General features: G+C 41.9%; 1 protein-coding gene and 1 pseudogene across 6 annotated transcripts in view; one reads left to right on the top strand and one right to left on the bottom strand.

Moving 5' to 3' along the window:
* The window catches only part of MMD (monocyte to macrophage differentiation associated), a 100,358-nt gene that overhangs the window by 47,202 nt on the left and 32,397 nt on the right, over positions 1 to 20,759 (top strand). The gene's annotated exons all lie outside the window — the stretch shown is intronic.
* On the bottom strand, positions 16,973 to 17,055 carry LOC133747453 (U4 spliceosomal RNA; annotated as a pseudogene).

Below are 20,759 nucleotides of genomic sequence, written 5' to 3'. Positions count from 1 at the left end.
TATAATCCAACACTACTTGATTTATTCCATTGCTCAAATTGCACTAGCTCTGGCTAGTAGGCCCTCTTTCCATTGGTTGCTTGTACTTTTAACCCACACATACATTCTGATGCCTCTCTACCTAAAAATATGAAGCAGAGTCCTGAGAGGTTTTTGTTTTTTCTTTTAAACTCCATCTCTACTGCAAAATTTTTGAGTCTCTTTGGTAAAATCTGAACATGTCTTTCTCTTCACCTACACAGTAGAATTAACACCATCCGCTCCCCTTCTCCTTTGCTGTGGCTGGGAAGCTAAAGTGCAGTGATGGATAGGAAAGGAGTTTAGAAAAAAATTAAAAACTAAAAACCAAAACCAAAAACATACAAATCCAAGACCCCGTTTTATTGTTTCCCCTTCCCACTCACATCGGTAGCTCTTGTGGCAGGTCAGGTAGTCCAAAGACTGTTTCCTGTCTTCTGGGTGGGGGAATGAAAGAATGCTTGCCTGCTTCTTGAGCTGTGACAGCAGCCAAGCAATGGAGAGGCAAGGACGGAGCCCGAGGGGTGCCAGAACATAATTCCTCCTGCTAGGCTCATTTCCACAAGATCATAAACTCCTCAGGTGGCCTTCTGATGTGCAAACCCTGGGCTTGGGGGAAGCAGGCATGCCTAAGTCACAAAACCTGCCAGCAAGGAACTTACAATCCAGCAGGGATCCAGTTACACAGCTATTCATAGAAAGGGTAGTGTCCCAGTACCAGAAAATGCATTTATTTCTACTGCCTTATTTTCTGGAACTTGGTTTCACTTCCATAAAAGCGTACATTCTTCCTCCTGACTGGGTCAAGCCAATTCCAGGTTGTCTCCATAACTCTGCTTCTTCAGTTCAGGTCTGTCTCCTTCCCAACCCCCTCTTTCTTAGATCTATGAGCTCTAAACGTGTGTTTGAGTAGGTGCAGGAGGCATCTGATGCCTGGGTGTAACCCCATTGTGCCGGCCTTGGCCTGAGGCTCAGGTGTGGTTAACCTGTGCTGTGGTTACCAGACACCATCAGGATCCACCAGCTGCCTGTCTCCCCATGTCCTTCTTGGAGACACTGGGAAATTCAGAATCTCTCACACAACTGTGGAGCTCAGGAATATGGCTGCTTCGGGCCCTCTCTGTGTCAGCCTCTCACATAACAGCCTCTGCCTTTTGCTGTCTGGCCACAGAGGTATAGGGAACACCTGCACCATACCGGGGGTGGGATTCCTCTACTTTTGAATACACACACTTCTCTGGGAATATGATCATCCCACACCCTGTGAAGCTGACTCTGGGGAGGAAGGCCCTTCTCGGGGGCATCACCATCTGCTTTCTTTCATTTCAACCCTCTAATCTTCCTTCTGGGAGATGGAGGTGATTGGAGGGTAGCCTAGCTCAGCAAGGATTCTGTACACCTGCATGATGATGTTTATCCCAAGGCCCAAAGATTTGGCCATGTTGTTCCTGTCTTTTAGTCCAACCTTGCAACTCCAGAGACCTTTTATCCAGTAGCCTATATGGAAACAGAACTTGAGAGGACCAAAGAGCCAGATGTGGTAATTGGGTAACAAACCAGAACCAATGAGTGCAACATGTCCCTTTAGGGACACAGCGTGATGAGGAAAACAGTAAAGTGGGGCAGCTAATGCCTTGCATGAGCAGGGATCTCATCCGGGTCCTAGCTCAGTCTTCATACACCTCCTTAGACCGTGTGCGCTCTGGCATGAAGGAGCTGATCCCTCTCTTCCAGTCTGTATTGCTCACCTTCTGAGGTTAAATAAGAACAGAGATTTGCCTAACTCTTCACAGATTACCAAGCATTTTGCAGCCCTTGGTACACTGGATTACATCCTCTTGACAGTCTTATGATCTCCAGTTTATACATGAGAAAACCAAGATTCTGCAAGGTTAGGGGACACAGCCTAGGCAAATCAGGGAATGACAGCAGTCACCAGAACTTCAAGTCTTCTGTTTCTAAATCCTTTACATGGAGTACACTGAAACGTGTGCCTTATCATCTTCGGAGAAGGAAGGAATGGCGGGGCATCCCAGAAGTTAGGGGAAGTTGCCAGGATAGGACAATCACGGCAGCATTTGATTCTTCAGAGTTAACAGACCTCTGCCGCTTGGGTTTCTCATAGTAAAAACAGTACAAGTTTGGATATGGTTTATTCATTTAGCACATATTTACTAAGCATCAATTACTGTCAGGTGCTGTTTCAGGGCACAGGGCTCAAAAGGGTGAATACCATGGCATTTTAGAAGTTTATTCTCTAATGAGAGGAGACATGTGAGCAAGTAAGTGATACACAAACGTGGGAGTCTTGCAGTCATGGAGTTCGCTTTGGCTCAAAAGAAGTGGTCAGTCCTTGGCAGCAGAAGTAGGAAGGTTAAAGAAGTGGTGCCCCTCGGGCTAAGTCTAAAATCTGAGTTATTGCCAGGTGAACACAGACACAGAAGAAAGAGCAACTGAGAGAGATGAGGTATCATGGGAAAAGGTCTGGCTGCCAGAAATGCCATGAAATATCTAAGGAAATTCAATTCCATGTAACTGAACCCTCCAGTACAACTAGGGATGAAGATGTAGATAAGTCTGGAGGACTTGGAGAGAAACTACGGAATGGAGGTGCTTGTAAGCCATGCTGTGAGTTAGAATTTTTTCAGTAAGCTCATGCTAATATGGGAGCCACTCGCCACATGTGACTATAAGGCATTTAAAATGAGGCTAGTGTGACTGTGGAATGTTAAGCAATTTAAATAGAAAAGCTGGTATTCAATTTACGTTGGAACAACTTGGAAAAGTGTATCTACGCTTTCAACTCAAATGGCCATTTTATGAAATCTCAATACAAATAAAATTGTCCCAGTGGAAATTTCACATCCTGAATGTTTTGTATGCATAAAAATATACACAGGACTTTCAGAGTTCAAAGGCTTCCCATGCAAAAACTAATTTTAAGTATCGCATTAATGACTTTTATGACAGGTTGAGATGATAGATGCATTAGATTCAATACTATTTATTATTAAAGACAATTTCACTTGTTTCTTTTTATTTTAATTTTCTAATGGCCTACATTATATTTCTGTTGGACCCTGCTGCCTAAACATTGAAGGAACAGTGAAGAATTTTTCACAGGACAGAGAAAAGATTAGATTTTCATTTTAGAGAACATTCTGGTGGGAAATAGGATAGAGTGGAGAAAGGTGCACTGGCTAGGGAATAGTCACAGATGGATGATGATGAAAATGTGTCTTAAAACAGGATCTATAGGCATGGGATGGAGCGGTGTTAAAGGAGGTTAATTCAGAGCACAAATTAGAATCACAAAACCTGCATTAAAACAGAGGTTGCTGGGTCCTGCTCCCAGAGATTTCATCTGAGGGGAACCAGGGTGGGATCAGGCAGTTTTATTTCTCCCTAGTTTGCAGATGCTGTTGCTGCTGGTCTGGAGAACTCACTCTGAGAACCTCTCCTTGACAGCACTTGGGGACCTATGGGATCTGTCAAGAGGGAGGGAGGGAAACGTCTGAAAACTCCCAGCTTCCTCCTCTGAGTGTTCAGGTAGACGGGGACTATAAGAAGACAGGATGAGTTCATTTTGGGATATATTGAGTTCAAGGTCGCTTTGGAAGTCCCAGAAGATGCGTCGTAGGTAGCTGGGTATCTGTGGTTCTGGATTCAGAAAAGAGATTGAACTATAATTAACAACAGTTATTGGAAGTCACCAGCATGTAGTTGGCAGTTAAAGCCCCAAGCATAAGTGAGATTCCCAGAGAGACAGCGGGAATGAGAAGAAACTGAAGAACAGATTCCTGTAGCTGAAGCTTGGTTTTCACCAAAACGATCCATTTCCAGGAAAAATAAGGCAGGCATGAATTCCCACTTGTCATTCACAACCGCGTGCCTCCTGTGTTTGAGCACAGTGACTCAGGCGTAGGTAACCATTTCAAAGGCTTCCACTGCCTTATCAGGAGGCTAATCAAGGTGACGTATGCTTCACCAAAGACAAGGAAGAAGTTAAACGAAGTTTTAAATTCAGAAGAATTTCATACTAATAAAGTAGGTTCTGGAAGTAGCAGAGCTTCAAGTCCCTGCTGCATAACAGCCAGACACTTATACCTGTCTCACAGAGTTGCTGGGAAAGTGACCCATTTACCCCAGTAAGAAAGAAAATTACCATTATTGCCTGGAGACCATCTTCTAGGTGAGGCTGTGTCCCTCACTAAACCCGTAGAATAGGGGACAAAGAGAAGAAGGTGCCCTTCAAACAGAACTCCGTCCCATGCGAAGGGAGTGATTTTACAAGTCAAAAATAGCAAGAATAAAATTTCAATACTGTAAGAATTATCATTTTAGAATTTGTAGGAGCAAGAAAAACAATTACTTCCAGCAATGTGGGTTGATTCACTGTGTTTTCACTGTGTTTTTATAATAGCCTTCCTATGTGTTAGGACAGGCTGGATATATTATTTCACTGAATTTGTTCATGTAATAATATATGTAAACAAGGTGGCAGTGAACGGCTCTAAGTGTCTCTTGGGGATGAGCCAGATCCCTCTGATCCCCACAAATGCCACTGCTAAGCTGACTGGAAGCTGGGTCATCACAGGTGTCTTGTTGTCATGTATTCAGGGCGGCAGATGGCTGGCTCTGGTTCCGACTTGATCTATGGGCGAGCCAGACTTGTGTAGACAAGTACAGCCTTTCTTCTGTTCATTTAATCCATTTTCTCTATCACCCTCTCCTATTCTTATTCTCTTTGGGAGCCTCAACATTTCCTTTGATTTGCCTGCTGTTTCTCCCCCAAAATACAAAACCCTTCTCCACCTGAGAGAGAAAGTCCTTCTCACATTACCTTTAATCTGAATATCAATTTCAGCATCTTAACCAGAGCCTTATCTAGTTAAGCCTCTGATTCAGATGAGGTCGGGAAAGAAGGGAAAAGAAGCAAAATGGAATTTGTAGGGCTTGGCTGACATTTCTGTTAAGTCCTCCCGTACTTTTGTTCCCAGAGAATTCTCACCTCTCTCCAGGCCCTAGTGTGCTAATGAAATAGATATTGTTTGTCTCTTCTGGGCACAGAGTGAGGCCCAAATGCATTTCTTAATGGTTTGTTTTCCAGCTGAGCTAAACAGAATCAAAGCCACAAACCACCAAGGAGGGCCCAAGACATCTGAAAGAATAGAGCCAGCCATTTAAAATGCTTGAAAAGTAAAAAATAAAAAAATCAGAGGCCAGTGGGATTCTCTGTCGGTATTTTATTAAGGAATGGGAGGAGATTATACAATATATAATGTATATGTAGGTCATCAGTAAGTTTTGTTATATTATTTACCAAACAACCAGCTATGCTGGTGTTTTTTTTTTTTAAAGCATACCTATACATCTTCTCATTTAATCAATCCTCCCTTCTTCCCTCCATTGAAACCCCTGCCACTCTGCCACCAAGAACCTACTAAGTGATCAGCAAGCTCACCTATATCCTCAAACACTTCCAAGTATTTCCTGTACCTCTTTGCCTTAACTGAAATGCAAGGTAATCGTGTGCCCTCTGCTATGGTGGGAATGTTTGTGTCCCTCCAGAATCCATGCTGAAATGCTAGACCTCTGACCTATGATCAAATATTATTTGGGGGTATGTCCATGATGGTGTTTATGGAAGAGACTAGCACTGAATCTGTAGACTAAAAAAAAAAAAAAAAAAAATCCACATTCACTTATGTAGGTAGGCATCTTCCAATCCATTGAAGTTCAGATGAAACAAAAAGGCAAAGGAGGGGAGAAATTTCCCTCTCCTTTCGTAAGCTGAGACATCCATCTACTCCTGCCCTTCGGTATCAGAGCTCCCTGGGCCTTGGGCCTTTGGACTCCAGAACTTACCCAGAGCCTCCTTTCTCTCCCTCCATGTTTTACTTCTGCCTCTCTGGAATCTTATTCTCAGAGCCCGTGTTGGACATCTTTATGCACACAAATCAACTCTCTGGCCTTCTCCACCCTGCTCTTTGCCTAGGGAGGCGGACACATGCATTATCTGGCTCATTTGCCATCCGATCTCCCATTGGGTCCAACCAGTGGGATGCTGAGAGTGAGGATGTCTTACCCATGTCCTAGCTGCAGCCCAGCTGGCTTGCCATGGACTGACGGTGTCACTTTATCAAGAAGCTGCAACTCCTGTTGGGGCCTTCTGCATTTAGCTCCTCTTAGGGTTCCGGAACTGCTCCTTCCTCTGGCCCTGAGAATAGTAAAGCTCCAAACTGTGGCTGGCTCTGGGGGTAGTGCGCTACCCTTTGTTTCCCTAAGCCTTGCCCACACATCTGTACATGGTCCATTTATAAACCTGTTCTCTTGTCTAGTTTCAGTGTGCCATCAGATTCCAACTGGGACCCTAAAGCGTCTCCTCTACCTGAACTATCCATGTTAGAATGAATCAGGTTTCATTCTTGCCTCCCTTTTCTGTTTTCCCAGGTTATCTCATTTAATTCTATTGCTGTAGTAATGCTCCTTTGATCCTGACACTTACACAGCCAACTGCATATTTGGAAGTCACATGGACACAAACTAAAAGAGAGTGCCTTATTCCCCAGTGTAAGCAGTACTGTCTGGCCAGCATCTGCCCTGCAGCTATTCCATCTAAGACCTTCCCCTCACTCCCAGCCCCCCACACCATCTCTTTCTCTAAACTGGCCCCTACCACAGGCAGCAGAAATAGTTTACTAAAAGTCCAACGCATTGTCAACTAAAAGAGGATTGCATTCCAGACACTTAGAACTCTAATGCTTTTACCCAGAGACATTATGCTGTAAATTCTGCTTCGGTTTCTAGTCTACTCCATAGAGACTACTGAAGGCTCATTGTACATAGAAACTTCTCAAGGGCAAGGGTCCTAATTCCTCTTAAATAAATAAATAAATAAAAAGCTTTATCGCGATAGGATCCAAATACCATACAATTCACCCACTAATAATTTATTTTTTAGTGGCTTTCAGTGTATTTCCAGTGAATATACCATTACCACAATCTAATTCAGAACATTTTCACCCTCCCCAAAACAAGTTCCCTATTTGTAGTCATTTTCCTTTCCTAGCCAATCCCAATCCTATGCAACCACTAATCTGCTGTCTCCACAGATTTGCATATTCTGAGTAGTTCATATAAATAGATTTATCCAATGTATGGTCTCTGTCACTGCTTTCTTTCACTTAGCATGTTTTTACTGTTGACACATGTTGTGGCATATATTAGTCCTTTGTCACTTTAAAGTGTCAACTACTATTCCATTGTATGGATTAAACACATTTTGTTTATTCATCCATTGTTGGATATTCAGGTTATTTCCACATTTTGACTTTTATATTCATGTATAATGCTGCCATGAACATTTATATACATTTTTGTATAAACAGAAGTTTTCATTTCTCTTGAATATAGTGCTAGGAGTGGAATTTCCATGTTATATAACAGCTTATTTACTTTTTTAGTAATTGGTAAACAGTATTCCAGAAACAAGAGTGCCAGTGTACGTTCCTGGATAAAAGAGTTTTTTTCTGACACTTTGAATAGGTTTTCTCGCTGCTTTCTGGCCTCCATTGCTTCTGCTGAGAAGCTAGCTGTTGGTCTTCCTGTGTTTGCTTTGTATTGACAGGGTGTTTTTCTCATGCTGCTTTCAAAATTTTGTCTTTTGGTGTTTGGCCTATGGCTGACTGTAGGTCTCTTTGTGCTTACATTACTTGGAGTTCACTGAGCTTCTTGAATGTGTAGATTAATGTTTCATCCAGTTTAGAAAGTTTTCAGTGATTTTTTTCTGCTCTTTTTTCTTCTTCTGGTACTCTCATTATATGTATGTTGGTATCCTGCCTGTCTCTGAGGCTCTGTCATTTTTTTTCTTAATTCTTTCTCCTGTTTGCCAGATTGCTCAATCTGTCTTTAAATTTGCTTAATTTTTTCTTCTGTCCTCAAATCTGTTCTTGAGTCCCTGTAGTAAATTATCCACTTAATTATTGTACTTTGTGACTTCAGAATTTCTACTTGGCCCTTCCTTCCTCTCATACTCTGTATTAATGAGATGTTTTCATCATATTCATAATAGTGACCTCAAAGTCTTTGCTAACCACAATATCCAGACTCTCTCAGCAGCAAGTTCTGCTTTTCTTTCCTTCTGCATGGGTTACATTGCCCTATTTCTTTGACTGTCTCCAGTTTTTCCTGGAAAATGAATATTTTAAATAATATAGCAACTCCGGACACGGATTCCTTGGGGATTGTTGTTTCCTTGGTCATTTGTGTGTTCAGCAGCTGGGCCAAAGTAATTCTGCAAAGTCTATTTCACCTACAGGATGCAGCCTCTAATGTCCCAGCTCAGCTTTTTGCCCCTATTGTTTGTGTCTTTTAGCCTAACTAGATGGGGGCTGCTCCTGAGCCAGTATACGCCATTAGTCAGTCAAAGGTTGGCCTTAAGAGCCCCTTAGCCTGTTAGGTTTCTTTGTACCCTGTACTGTCAGAAATGGGGTGTGTGATGTGAAAACTGTTATCATGGCTCAGGGAGCTTACTATTTTTGTCTCATGTTCAGCCAGGAACTTGTAACTTGATGGTTCCCTCTCTGATTATCTCTAACCACGTGCAGCTTTGGGCATGAATATAATCCTAACTTCCAGGGATCTCTGTGATTTTATTCCTAAGCCAAGCTTTCTAGGAGTCATTCCTGAGTCAGAAAGCCAGTTTTCGATCAGAAGTTGTGCTTAAGCCTTTTGTGCCAATCCAGTTCCCACACTGTATTTAGGGGCCTGTGAGTGACTGCAGGAATGCTTTCAAGTCTGCCCCAGATCTTGCTCTGACTGTTCCTGAGCCAGTCCAGGATAACACAGCCTGACCCTGAGCTGGCCATGATCACAGAAGACTTCTTCTCTGCCCCTGTCCTTGGTTCTCTCTGTTAAACTTCTAGTTGCTCTGTCATATTGTCTATCTCACGCGGATACCAGCCTCCTACTAATTGCTGTCCACTAAGATTACCATCATTTCCAACAACTCCCTTACAGATGGGATTCCCCATTCTTCTTTCCACATATTTCAGTCTTCTCAGCAAGAGCTGTGGGGCTTGTCTTCTTTGAGGCCTGCCTTTCCAGAGTTGCAGAACCCCTGTGCCACCACTCTGTTTTTCCAGAGTGATATCCTAGCTGTGTGAGTAGGTATGGGACGGGGAATGTGAAGACCCTTGTCTTGTCCTCTTCCCTCTCCCAGCATGGATCCTCTGCCTTGCAAGTGAGCTGGGGTGTTGGAAATTAGCCTTCCAGTATTCTCATCTTGCTGTTCCTGGAGTGTCCACCCCACAAGTGGTAGCTGTATGGAGCCTGGTCTTTCTGGTGTATCTATCTGGAACAGAACTTCTGAAACCTGAGAATTGTGCAGGAGGGAGACCATAGCCTCAGCATGGGATCTGGGAAGAAAGGAGCCCTGTGTTTTTGTTGCACATGACCTGGGCAGGTTTTCCATAACAGAGGGTTGCTGGAGTAAATCATGACTCAAGTGCTGCAGGCTCTTGGTAGTGTTATTATTATATATTTTCTTAAATTAATGTTCCTCATGTTCCTTCTTTGTTTTAGGAACATTTTCCAGAGACTTTAAACGATATACATTTTATATAATTCTCTCCCAGCCAATTGCTGTTATGTTGGTCAGGAGACATCAACTGAACTTGTTATGCCAATTCTAGAAGTCCCATGTCTTAATCTTTTATGACCATAATATCTCTTTGTATATAACAGAGAAGTTAAAAGCACAAGCTCTTGTCGAACCAGCCTGGATTCAAATCCCTATCCTACCACTTATTAGATATGTCGGCTAGAACAAGTTACTAAACTAACATTATCTATCTCCAGGGATTCAGTGGTGATGATAAATGAGTTAATCTATGAAAAATGCCTAGCATAATATTTCGCTCAACCTACAAAATGAAAGTGATCAAGCTTCATCTTGGTAATTTTTGCATGCAACAGATGGCCACAAGGGGGCACTAAGAGCCAGGTGTAATAACGAAGGATTCGGTTAAGTCATCCCAATAGTTATAAGGGTTAGTTGTAGGTTAACCAGGGGTAGGTATTTTCTAGACAGAAGATGGAAATTAAAGTTGTTCATCCTAGTAGTTATAAGGGTTAGTTGTAGGTTAACCAGGGGTAGGTATTTTCTAGACAGAAGATGGAAATTAAAGTTGTTTCCTAAACATCAGACCATTTTTCCAGATTGAAAGTTTAGCTGGCCACAAGGAAACATGCTGTGAATAAATAATGTCTCATTCAATTTGTAAGGTACTATTCTTAAGTATAAAGTGTTGCTCCAGGAGTTGGGATGCAAAGACTCACTCAAAGAACAAATACAGTAAATTATTATTGGCTTATCAGATGTCTGCCATGCACTAAGGACCCTGAGTAGTTTGAGGTATCATCTTAATCTTCTCATTCTGATTGAGACTTGGCTGAGGCTTTGACCCATGACAAAAAGTCAACAGATATTCTGGAGCAGAAATTAATAGAATTAATTATAAGAGAAATCACAATAGTTAAAAGAAATGAAAATGAAGCTGTTGATCTGGCTAAAATAGGAGTAAGGATCCCAAGGAGTGACCCACTAAGCCTCTTTCTTACTTCCCAACAGCCTAGAAAATGACTGGGATACGGTTTTTAAAAACTGCATCAAATTTTGGAAGAAATTTGGATGTATCTCTGTGAAATACAGTTTGAAACCACTGCAATGGCCCAAATAGTTAATCAAATGGATCAATATCATGGCTAAAGGATGGCTGTAAAGACGGAGAAAATGGGGCACAAGAGTGACCCCATATACCAGCTGTTCCTAGGGACCTCTGCACAGGCACAGCTACATTCTATGCACTTTTCTGTCTTCCTCCTTGCACTGTTTCCTTCACATTCTGTCTGTTGCCTCCCACTAATGCAGCCTCAGGGTCTGAGCCCAACTGTTGACATTAATCTTGTTTCTTGTCCATGGTTACAATAAACATTGGCCTCTCACCTCCCAGAAATAATCCATCCTGACCAAGCCCTATACCTGGGAGTCCTTGTGTGGACCTAAGAAGCTAGCTTTTCTGCCTGCATTTTCTAGCTCCTGTGAAAATGAGGAGAAAAGATTGAAGATCATCTAATAACTGGTTGTCTAAGGAGCTAGGACTCATAAAAAAAGTGCAAAAAGAAGAGTTACTTAAAATTCTAAGTATCTTTTTATTAGTGGTACCAGGCACATTACTAACAAACACACATACTTGAGTGTGTGCACGCAGGCGCACACAGACACATACACACACACACTGCTTACCCAGAATCAAATAACTAGCTAGAAAATGGTAGAGAACCAGGACTCAAACCCACATCTGACTCCAAAGTACTTATCCTTGGTATTTTATGGGTTCTAAGCTTCTTTGCCTGTTTTCCTATCCATCCATATTTGAGTCCCCTCCATCCACCAATCCTATTTCCCATTTATAGTCAAAAGACATCTCCCAGTGGGAACATAGTTAGGAAGGCATTTGAACATTATTGTACATTTATTCTCACCTCAATATTTGTGTTTCCAGTCGACCATTCTACTTTATTCAATTAAATTCAAGAAGCATTTATTGGACGATTACTATCTATTTGGTACTAATAGAAAAACAACATGGTTAGAGATTATTTCAGAGCACTCTCATACTTTATCTCCCTGGACCTGCACAGAAGCCTTCATTCAGTAGTCATGATAGGTATGATTATCCCCATTTTGCAATAAGGAAACTAGGGTTAGGCATATAAGGTCTGACCAAGTCTACCCCCTCCTGCTCCCTAGCAGGCAGGGTAATGTTAGGGAAGGGGAGTTGTTTCCAAATGTAACGAGGAATTGGATCCTTGAACCTTTCCAACCATTAGTAATCCACCTAAAACATGGTAATAAACTCTTTGTATTTAAAATCAGCTGGAGTGGTTTCTGAAGTCTGCAGCTGGACCCTAAGTGGTACAATTGCCAGTTAGCAAATAATGAAAACAGAAAAGAAAGAAAAATAACGATTATAAAGGTAATTTCACTTGACAGCAAAGGGACTACAGAAGAGAAATGTTAGCTATGTAGTTAGAAACCATTTTTGCTGAGTGACTCCAGCAGGGAAGTGTTAACACCTTCTACTCTACCTCCTCACCCAATTCCTATCTGGAGTATTTCTGATGAAAACCTTTTAAACAGTTCTAGGAACATGCGCTTCTTTCATTTACAAGTGAACTTCCAGTGAGCCAAGATGTGTCTCTCTGTTACTTGTACCCATCTGTTCTACCTTCGTCTTTGGGATCTAGATAAAATTTACCAGCTTTTTGTGGAAGCCCTTTAAATACTTTCTGCCCCTATCCAACCAATCAAAAATTTTCTCTTAGATTACATATCTTTAAAGTGTTAGTTACCTGATATTATTTCCATTCCTGTTTATCATCTTTGTCACTTTTCTCTGGAGGCTCCAAGTTTGTCCATGTGCATCTCAAAAATGCAGAGTTTCTTCCAGAGAACAGGAGTCTAGGATTGGCATGCCTCCCCTCTTCCTATGGACTTTTTACATTTGTGAATGCAGCCTGAAGTTGCATTTGTTTCTTAAAAATCTACTTTGACATTAGATTAGCCACTTGAGCTCCCTTTCTATTACTCTGCATGGTATATGTATTTTTCTGTATTTTTAACTTTTATATCTTGGAATATAGAGGTGCCTCTTGTACACAGCGTAGAGTTGTAGCCTGTTTTTTTTGTTTGTTTGTTTGTTTTATTCATTCTGCCAACTCTGTCTTTTGAATGGAATGTTTAATTTTCTTACATTTAATGTAATTACTGATAAGGTAGGCTTTACTTCTGCCATTTTATTTACTTTTACTTCATGTCTCATGTATTTTTTATTTCTTTGTGCCTCCATTATCCTCTGTTGCCTTCTTTTGCGTGAAATACATTTTCTAGTGTATCATCTTAATTCTCATGTCATGTCTTGGACTATTATATATATGTACATATATATATACACACACATACACATATATACATATAAAGTTTTAATTATTTCCTAAAGAGGTGCTCTGGTAAGTACATTTAACTTTTAATTATAATAATCTAATTTGTATTAACAACAAATTAATGTCAAAGGTATACAAAAACTTTGTGTCTGTATATAGCTCCATTCCCATCTTGATCCTTTGGGCTAATACTGTCATAAAATTATATCTTTATTTGTTATTAGCCCACAACATAGATAGATGTATAGTTATATGTATAGTTAATTCACATAGGAAAAGAAAAGAATTATAAGCAAAAAGTACATGTATCATACATTTTATTTTTACCTATGTAGCTACTTTTACACTGTTCTTTAGTTCTTTATGAGAATAGGAGCTACTGACTAGTGTCTTTTCAAGCACCTGAAGGATCCCCTGTGGTGTATTTTTGTAGGGAAGGTCTGCTAGTAACAAACTGTCCCATTATTTTAAAATCTGGCAACATGTTGATTTCTCAATCATTTTTAAAGGGTATTTTTTTTTTTTTAAGATTTATTTGAAAGACAGAAATTACAGAGAGAGGTAGAGACAGAGAGGTCTTCCATCTGCTGGTTCATTCCCCAGATGGCCACAATGGCTGGAACTGCGCCGACCTGAAGCCAGGAGCCTGAAGCCTATTCCAGGTCTCCCACGTGGCTGCAGGGGCTCAAGGACTTGGGCCATCTTCTATTGCTATCCCAGGCCACAGCAGAGAGCTAGATTGGAAGAGGAGCAGCCGGGACTAGAACCAGCACCCATATGGGATGCCGGCGCTTCAGGTCAGGGCTTTAACCCGCTGTATCACAGCGCCAGCCCCAAAGGGTAGTTTTGCTGGATACAGAAATTATTCATTGCTCGTCTGTTTTCAACATCTTGAATATGGTTTCCAATAATAAATTTATTAGAAATCTTATTGAGGGTTTTGTGCATATAATCACTGATTCTCTTTTGCTGCTTTCAAGATTTTCTGAGTTTTTATAGCTTGATTATAATGTGTATAGAGGATCTCATAGCATTTATCCTGCTTGGAGTTCATGAGATTTCTTGAATATTTACATTAATGTTTTTAATCAGACTTGGGGCTATGTTAGTCATTATTTCTTCAACTGTTCTTTTACCCTCTCTCTCCTCACTTTCTGGATCTCCCATTATGTATAAACTATTATGCTCAATGGTAACTCACAGGTCTCTGATCCTCTGTTTTTCTTAATTTTTTAAATTTCTGTTCCTTAGACTGGTTAATTAAATTGATATGTCTTCAAAATCATCAATTTTTTCCCAACAGCTCAGATTTGCTATTTAACTCCTCTAGCCATTTCAGTTATTTTACTTTTCAACTCTAGAATTCCTATTTCATGATAGTTTATAATTTTCATCTTTTTAATGATATATGTTTTCATGCTTTCCTTTTGTTCTTTACACATTATAGCCTTTCTTTGAGCATATTTTTAAAGAGCTGACTTAAAGTTTTCTAATATGTGAGCTTCCTCAGTTTCCACTGAGTACTTTTTTCTCTACATATGGGTAATACCTTTCTTTTGCTATAATAATTTTTTTATAAAGGTAGAATTATAGACAGAGAGAGAGACAGAGAGAAAGGTCTTCCTTCCATTGGTTCACTCCCCAAATGGCTGCTACAGCCAGCGCTGCGCCAATCCGAAGCCAGGAGCTTCCTCCTGGTCTCCCACGTGGGTGCAGGGGCCCAAGGACTTGGGCCATCCTCCACTGCTCTCACGGGCCACAGCAGAGAGCTGGACTGGAAGAGGAACAACCGGGACTAGAACCTGGCACCCATATGGGATGCCAGCGCTGCAGGCAGAGGATTAGCCAAGTGAGCCACGGTGCTGGCCCCACTATAATAATTTTTTGTTGAAGACTGGATACCTTAAATAACATAATGTGGTAATTCTGTAAATCCAATTCCCCTCGTCCCTAGAGTTTGTTGTTATTGCTGTTTGTTGTTATCTTGCTGTGTGCCTATATAGCCACTTTTCTGAACTAATTCTGTCAAGTCTCCACTCCACTTACTGGTCAGATAATGACTGGATAGAAATTTCCTTAAATGGCTGGAACTAATACGTTTGTCAGCTTTTGCCAAGGGGCTGTGTGTTGTGGTGTCCCATCCATGTTCATGCGGGCAGTTTACATCATTACCGTAGCCTTCACTTCCTGTTCTGCTAAAGATATGCGATTTGGGTCTTCTCGGCTTTTACCCTGGAAGACCCTGCACACATGCTTGGCCTTGTAAATTACCAGAAGTATTCTGGAGCTTTTCAAGGCCTTCTGTGAGCATCTCACTCCTTAGCTTTTTCTTTTAATTGTTATGGTCAGCTTCTTGTTTTTATTTTCCCAAGGCAGCTGCAATGTTAAAAAAAACTGCTGATTATTTTCAATAAATAGTCCAGGCTCTTCACATTGAAGGAGCTCTGAGTCAGGTCAAATAAAGGAAAGCCAGGTGAGTGGCATTTTCCAGGAAACTAAAAGTCAGGTAGCTTTACTTCATTAGCTAGTTTTTCCCCAAACAATATCTCTTGTATTCTAGACTCTACCAGCAAGACTTTGTCTAAAAAGCAAAGTTGGTTAACTGTAACATAGTGAATTTTTCCAGTTGTCATCAGTCCCTATTTCTTTGCTCTTTATATATCATTCGCTTCTTGAAAAACAACTTTCTAGCACTGACACTGTAGTATAGTGAGCAAAGCCCCTGCCTGTGACACCAGCATCTCATACAGGTGCCGATTTGAGTCCCAGCTGCTCCACTTCTGATCCAGCTCCCTGCTAATGGCCTGGGAAAAGCAGCAAAAGATGGCCCAAATTCCTAGATTCCAATCACCCCCATGTGGGACATTGGATGAAGTTTTTGGCTCTTGGCTTTGGCCTGGCTCAGCCCTGGCCATTGCAGCCACTTGGGGAATGAATCAGGAGATCAAAGATCTCCCCCTCCCTCTAGGACTCTGGCTTCCAAATAAACAAATCTTTAAAAAACTTATACTAATGTATCAAGGATCCATTCATTGCCCTTTTTTGAAAATTGAGGCAACATTCAATTCATATTCTCAATTTTCTAGACCCTTTTTTAATTTCCCCATACATTTCTCAATGGAGCATAGCAATTGTCTGAGAGGTAAACCTCCAGTCTCAGTGGTTTTTATCCCTAGAGGAAGAAGAGTCAGGAAAAGCATGGTTTGGGAAAGCCAACCACACTGGTTGGTTCCAACGTGGGCAGCCTGTGCAGTGAACAGAGAGCTGTAGGTGTAATGTGGAAAATCAACACATCAGGGGTGCAAACCAATATCAGAAGGCTGAGGTGTAGTTCAGGGCTGGATATTTGCTGTTGCTGTTGTTAATCATGATAGCACCCAGTCAGTAACTAGTGGACAGGGGGAAGAGGATCCATCATTCCCCTCCCCATGGGAGAGGCCACAGGCAAGTGTCATCTAGGATAATAAAGCCCAGTGAAGCTGACCGAAATTCAGAACAGAAGCCTCAGAGCTAGTCCTCGAGGCAGGAGTCTTGTACTGTGAACTGACCCAATTGTGGGGGCCCCAACTCTATCGAAAGCCACTGCTGACAGAGTTGCTGCCTGTGTCACAGACGATGCCAGCGCCATGTGAAGCACCCATGATGTCAGCTCTGAGGGGCCGGAGAAGTCAGGAGCGACTGAGGAAGACTACTTTTGAGAGTTGGCGTAGTGTCATGTAAATATAGTTCCCAGAGACCCAACAGACCCAACAGTTAAATCCCTCAGCAGGTTGATTAATAACTCTCAATTTTAAGTTTCCCATTTGTAAAACAAAGATAATGGCATCTGTATTACAGAACCTGTAAGGAAGAAAAAGATATACCTTAAGCACTCAACACAGAAGAGGTGCAATAAATAGTACTTGGGGGAAATTTCCTATTTTATGTCCATTTCTTTTTTTTCTTTTTTTTTTTTTTTTAGTTTTCAATTAGCAATAATCGCGCCTCGGATATACCTCATTGGCTACGATACTGCCACTGCGCAAAGCTAATTATGTCCATTTCTTAGAAGAATTTCCAACCTTTTCTGGCAGGTGGCATGTGTGAGCTGTGTGGCCCTTCCGAAAGGCTTTTACTCCTACCTTTGGGTGCTAGGTAGTTACCTTCCTCCCTCTAAGTGCTCAGGCTGGCATTTAGAATCCAGTGCTACTCACAGACTTTGTGTTTCTGATCCATCTGCTCCATGAAGAACTGTGAAACTCAGAAATAGACCCGTTTCTAGCCAGACACCCATTTCTCCAATAGGATTTGTCAGATGAGAAGCCTTTGTGATATAACCAGGCAGCTGGGCATTCAAAAGAAGTCAAACACCACCTAATTAGGAAATCTATTTCCTTTTTCCTTGCTTGCTAGCTTCTCTCTCTCTTCCTCTGTTTCCTTTTTGTATACTTACCCTTATTATAAGTGAAAGAGGCAAAAAAAAGAGTGCACAGAGATTCAAAGTTCTGGCCATGTGGATCTGAATCTCAGTATCTGCATTAGCTAGGTGACCTTGGACAAACTATTTGATCTCTCTAAACTTCAATTCCTTCATCTATAAAATGGTTGTAACAGTGGAATCTGCTTCAGAGGGTTTTTGCTAGGATAAGTGAGATAATACATGTGGGTACCCAATACAAAACCTTGTACACAGTAAGCCTGCACAAATACTAAGCAATTTTGACTGTCAAGAGCATTAGCTTTGAAGTCAGATGGATATAGATTGAACTCATAGCTCTTCAACTTAAAAGTTGCATGATCTCAATTCAGTTATATAACCTCTTGGAGCTCTACTTGGCTTGACAGTTCCAAGATTATAATGAAAATTACAGTGATGTACATACAGTATCTTTTACTTTTTTTTATTTGGTTATGACCCATGTCAGACAAGATTTGAGTTTACCTACCCAAACAAAAACTTAGTTCAATGTCTGTTTTTGTAAGTACATAATAGAATCAAGGTGATTCAAAGGTAGGAAACAAAAGGAAAAACCAAAGATAAGCTTAGGATCTTAGATACATCACAGTATTTGGATGCTTGTTAGTGATGGGTCACAAATTTCACGTTGAGCTTCTTAGCATCCAAGTCTATAGAGAAAGGAAATATAGTCAGATGGTTCAGAGTGCTAAGATAAATGCAGAGGAGTTCTGAAGAAGAAAGCCAGCTATTCCTAGTTCTGATCTTAAGAGACCAAAGTGCATGGTGGCTATACAATAGATGTATAAATGTTAGTTGTCCACATCCTCAAGCACAGAACAATGAGTGAGCCTAAGAATAAAAGTATCAAGGAAGAGGTAACTTTTGAATCAGACTGAATATGAATTTTCCAGGTGCCTGGGGGATTGAGAAAGGAAAAAGCTTGTCCATGTGGACAGTGTCTGGATGGTCCCCACCCAACTTTAAAGCCAAGGATTCACGCAGCTTCCTGCTGGGTAAAGATGCAGTTCTCATGGGGCTGAAAGGCACAGGAACTTGTCACATGGGGAGGCAGAAGCCAAGAGAGGCTTTGGGAGCACAGTCCAAGCAGCTGCTGTGGTTTAGAGGCCCTGCCTACTGGACATCTGGTGTTTAGCCACAATCCTCAGAGGGAAGTTCATTGTCCTTTTTTTCCAAGTGTATTTTCTTTTGTTCTGTTTTCCTGAGAACCTTGACTTAGAATTCTTAAAGGAAGAAACTGGTCAGGACAGTAACAGATCCCTCTTTATTCTTTCACAATTACCATTTCCCTCCAGACCTTCTCAGCCACTACACCCCTTGGAAGAATATTCATGGGATGAAAGGGATCAGGCTTGGAGGTCCCAGTGAAAAAGGAAAGATTTAAACAGAAGGGAAAGCAAACACAGAGAGTACCACTTTAACAGGACACCCACATTCTTCTGCTACTGTGGCATCTGAGAGAAGACAAGAGCTAGAACTTTAGCTTCTAGCGCTTCAGTTTGCAGAAGACTCTGAGGCCCCAAGATCCTGAATGAATGTTTAGGTCATTTAGAATGCACATATAGTCCATTCAGAGCCAGATCTGTTACCTACACCTGTGGACTCCCAGAGGTTGAAAGAACTTGTTCTAGAAGATGTGCTATGAGCTGGAGAGGAGGTCTGAAGAAGTCCCCAGAGCAGAGGAACATTAACTGTGAGGATACAGCCAGGGATCTTTCTGCAGTGTCATTACTATATGTTTGCCTCCTGGTGCTGCACTGGGCTGTAATCCCTCACAGAACTCTCACTGGTAGCCTGCTGTGGGAGTTTCTGCATTGTCCTCAATCCACCTGGTACCTAACGATACTTCTTTGTTCAATAAGCACCTGTCCCATCACTTTACCTCCTTGGGGCCAGGCATTGTACTGGACGCTTCAGTTAGGATACCTGTCCTAAGGCACTCCAGAGACCAGTAAATAGAGGAGGATAAGTGGTGTAGTCGCCATTATATCAGAAAGCCCATGTGAACACAGAAGAGAAAGGGTTCATCCCAGCCTGGGAGTGGGAAGTGGTCAGGGAAGGTCTGCTGAAGAAAGGCTGCCTCAACTCAGCCTCAGGAAGTAGTGAGCATCAGGCAAGAGAGAGTAAGGGGGTCCCGGACACAGAGGGAGTCCCAGGCACAGTCCTGGTGGCAGGAGAAGGTGTGGCATTCTCCAGCAACTTGATTTCCCTGGAGAATGGAGTGTGCAGGGGAGATATTTAGTTCCCCTGGGCTTCTGTAACAAAACACAAATGCCTAAAGGCAATGGAAGTTAAGCTTCTCGCAGGTCCACAGACCAAGTCTAAAAGCAGGGTGTGAGCAGGGCCATATTAACTCTGAAGGCTTTAGGGGAGAATCCGTCCTTGCCTCCTAGATTCTGCTAGCTTCCAGGAACCCTTTGGCCTTCTTTGGGTCGCAGCTGCACTGCTGCGATCTCTGTGTCTTCACTCGGCCTTCTTCCCTCCGTGTTTGTCCATCTCCTCTGTGTGTCTGTCCTCTCTTCCGATGAGGACTAGTCACTACAAGGGGCACTCTAATCCTGTGTGACCTCATCTCGACAAAACTCTGTTGGCAAAGACACTATTTCCAAATATGGCCACATTCTTGGGTTCCGTGTTTACATGAATTTTAGGGGGACACTGTGCAACCCTTCATAAGCACTTTATTCCAGAGAGAGAATTGAGAACTTACATTAGATTCTTCAAAAGGCCCCAAATACAAAATACCTTAAATGACTACATAGATCGGTTCTGAACTGGAAGAGGGACAAGAAGCACAGTACCCATCTTGACCAGGACCCTAAGTGTCACTTGGTTCCTAATCTTGCAACCCAGTAACCCAAGCGAGTTATTGATAAGAGTCTACTGCTCTTCACCTAAAACATGCGTACCCAGCCAGTGAAAATGAGAACTAGGACATCACTGGACACAAGTGTCTCTTTGCTGCTCTCAGAGTCTCACCTCTGTAAGATAGGGGACAAATCATTGCCCAGCCCACCTTGCAGGGTTGCTGTAGGACTGATTCCATGGGGGCAGACAACTAAAAAGTGTTTTTCAGGTTGTAAACACAACCTGAAGTGTGTTCTTATTCCGTAGCACGCCATGCTCTCTACCCCTCTCTCCTCTCCCTTCTTCATGTCTTCTAACACATTCCCTTTCCTCTGTCAAGCAGGAGGGAGTGGGATAAACCTGGCAGAAATCTGTGCTCCTAGCAGCTTTAGACACCCAGGGGGAGCAGGCTCCGAGGAGCAGCCGAGTC

This window comes from Lepus europaeus, chromosome 18 (assembly GCF_033115175.1).
Source record: "Lepus europaeus isolate LE1 chromosome 18, mLepTim1.pri, whole genome shotgun sequence".
Lineage (NCBI taxonomy): Eukaryota > Metazoa > Chordata > Mammalia > Lagomorpha > Leporidae > Lepus > Lepus europaeus.
Note: the sequence above shows the minus strand (reverse complement) of the source record. Positions and strands in the feature narration are given on the sequence as shown.